Source organism: Lepisosteus oculatus, chromosome 18, assembly GCF_040954835.1.
Source record: "Lepisosteus oculatus isolate fLepOcu1 chromosome 18, fLepOcu1.hap2, whole genome shotgun sequence".
Taxonomy (NCBI): Eukaryota; Metazoa; Chordata; class Actinopteri; order Semionotiformes; family Lepisosteidae; genus Lepisosteus; species Lepisosteus oculatus.
This window is the reverse complement of record NC_090713.1, coordinates 11,145,038-11,148,702: the sequence shown is the minus strand read 5'-3', so window position 1 is coordinate 11,148,702 and position 3,665 is coordinate 11,145,038.

The window sequence follows — 3,665 nt, the reverse complement described above, 5'->3', positions numbered from 1 at the left end:
TTTCTGGAATTATATTTTGCTCAGTAAGTGACAATAAATGGTGTTTCGGTCTATAATGTCTTTTCTAGAGGTAACTCAGAAAATAAAGACTCTTAAATATCTGAATGCTCATTGTTTCTTTAATTTTCTTTTTTAAAAAAATTCTTCATCTTTGTAAAATATCAACTACTCTCTCATTACATTTTATTTTATTAGACTGTATTTTTAAAATGTAAGATACATCATAAATGCTTTAACTCATCAGCAAAACAGAACTACCTGCAGAGCCAGGTTGAGTATTAATTGAAATATAAGGAAAGTAAACTATTTAACGAACTCTAATCTAGTTACAGTGGAAGTTCTCTTTACATCTAGGAAAAGCGATTGCAAAATTTAAATGTATTTGTATCAAAAACCTAGTAAATAGACAAGTTTTCCAAATACAGACTGGCATTGTTCAAACTGAGACACTTCAGTAAACTGTATTTATATCTTCAATATACAGTATACTTAATATAAAATACCATCTCCAGTGATGGGTCACCTGAAAATTCACCTGAAAGTCATTTAACTTGACTTCATATAATGAATATAATTCCTTAGTAATACATCAGAAAGACTACAGAAACTAAAATTATCCTGCAGCTAGGATCACACCTTCCCCCTTCTCTCAACTACAGACTACTTTTCTTTTAAATTCTTGCTATTCATTGTAGGTTTCATTTCACACCCTCCTCACCTATACTGACTTCATACTTCCTGATTGGCCTCTCTTTCTGTCCCCTGCTCCTCCCCTCTCTCCTCCTCTCTCCCAGGTCTTGTTCTCCCGCTACATTATCTTTGCTTACTGCCCTGTCTTTCTCACACCTGAAGAAGGCTCCACAACCGAAACACTGTATTTTCTTTCTTCTCTTTTCAGCATGGAATAAACCTATATTCCTTTGCAGTCTACACATGCTGACGCAGCTACCCACCTGAACTACTACTTCAAATAATGTTGTACTTTTCTTAAATTATCATCTCAGATACAGGGGTTTGACTTTTAACATTGCTTTCATAATTTCTGAAAACAAGCAAAGAAATTTAATTCCCATATTTAGTGAAAAACATCACTGCTCCCATATGGTCAACTTTATAAGATAAGCACATTTCTCTGAAAAGTTCAGTCATCTTTGGATGTGCACACAATTGAGAAAAAATAGTTTTCATCTTTCAATCCGCATTTATTTATGCTATAAAGAAAGATGATCTTGTTTTTTGTGAAGTTTGTTTTTTTCTTCCCATGGTTGTTCAACAGAGGAGCAGGAGTCGCCCTTGTGCAGATTGAGCCATTATATGCAACACCATAGTGAGGAGTCTGCCTCTCAGAACAGACAACTTACTAAAGATTTCTAACACAGTATAGCCTCTTGCAGTACAAACCGGTGAGGTGGGTTTGATTCAGTTTCGGGTGCTTTACATCCTGTTCTTTCAAGTTGACCACTTCTTCTGTTAACAACCCTGCTAGGCGCAAACCAATTACTGTTATTTTTCACAAAATCACTTCTTGTACTGCTCTGATCTGGGGCCTTTTTGGTAATTGATATGGGCAATACACAAATGATTAAATGATTACAAATTATCACTTGTTTATCCACAACAAGGAATACACAGGGTTAAACACTAACACCATAACCTGGAATATTTGCCAAGGATTTGTCATACCTTACCACTAAAACAAAACATAGTTCTAAATTTTTTAACAGGAACTAAAATAATACAGAATACAACATAAATTTAGTCAAATGGGAACAAACAAGGCTAGAATCACATTGAAACTAAAAAAAGATATAGGTATTATTTTTAAGAACCACACTAAAGTATAGGCGGTGTTGAAAAATTATTGAGGTGAATGTGTGGAAATTGTAAATAAAGGTCAACCACATAACTTTATGAAACAATGAAAGAAACTGAAGCAGATTTCAAAGAAATCCAATAGCTGTGCTAAGGGTATGGTATCTCCAATGATATCCAATAAACATTTGTCAGTACGTCAAGTCCCAGCTTGAGATGGCTCCTAGAGATTTTCTATTGATTATAAGCATCTGGATAATAGAACTGCTTGTTTCACACCTATTGCTGCCAATTTATAAAATATGCTGAGGAAAATACAGGATGTAAGTAAATACGTTTCAACAATAAAAAAACAATTTAACCGTTACAAAAAGACTAATAGAAGTTTGTTGTTAATGTTGATTGAAAGAATGAAGGGAGGACTGACAGTTCCCCTAAGATCTTGCACAGAGCAAAATCTGATGAACTGCTGCTCCAGCATTGGGCATTACTGACCCTCAAAAACTATTTCATTTACACTGAGCAGTTACATTACCTACTTTTGAATAGTGCTCAGTAAACAGCAACAGGATAGTTTAATTCAGCCACCAAAGTGGAACCCAAGATTAATGTCCTCCGGGAATGGATGTAAAACCAGTAGATGTCATCTAAAAGACTTCACAATACAGTATATGCTGATAGCAGATATGCACTTGATATTGTTCATAACAACATTGCAGGATGGACACCTTAAGGATTCATAGCAGGCACTGATAAAGCAGTGAATTTAAATTGCACTGCTTTAAATCTTCTATTATTGTTCCTGTTCCAAAAAAGGACAAAATAACCTGCCTCAATGACTACATACTTATCACACTAACATCAGTGATAATTAATGCATTTAAACACTTGATTCTCAATAACCTGAAGACTGTCACTGCTACTCACCTTAATCCCTTGCAGTTTGCATCTAGGGCTAATAGGTCAGTGGATGATGCTGTGAATATGGGCGTACACTTTGTCCTGCTACATCTGGACCTTAGAGGCACGCTCGCTAGAATCCTGTTTGTGGATTTTAGCTCAGCATTCAACACAATCATTCCTAGCAAACTCTCAGAAATGAATGTAAGCCAGTCCATTTGTAAATGGATTCTCAACTTTCTGACTAACCATTAGCAGTATGTTCGAGTGGGTTCCTATCTTTCAACCTGTCAAACTATCAGCACAAGTGTGCTCTCTCCTCTACTCTATTCCTTGTACACCAATGACTGCACTTCTGGCGACCCCTCAGTTAAATTTATCAAGTTTGCAGACTACACCACTCTTATAGGCCTCGTCACAAATGGCAATGAGAGCCAATTGCAGCGCATTATCTTCCATCCCTTGCCATGCTTTACAAATCTAGAGCAGTAAATCTGGCCACCAAGATTGCTGCAGATCCCTACCACCCGGGACATCACTTATTTCAAAAGCTTCCCTCCGGAAAATGCTTCAAAGTAATAAAAACCAAAACCAACAGACACTTGAACAGTTCCTTACCCAATGCCATATTTCTGCTTAACCAGCATCCTCCTCCTACAACTTCCTATTTCAGATGAAAAAACGTTGAGTTAGTATTATTGCCAACTTGGTTCATACAGTATATCTTGTAGATTTTGCACAAGAACCAGTGCGTTTTCCCAACATCTTTACATAGTTGTAGCTAACTCCTCAGACTGTACTTTCGCATATGCTCTGAACTTACAATGTGTCCTGCATATACTATAATGTTGATTGTTTGTACATTTCCACTGTACTGTAAAATGTGAATGTTCTTGTGTCTTATACAGTATATGTCTATATGTTCTGCATATCTGTACTGAACTATGAGCACG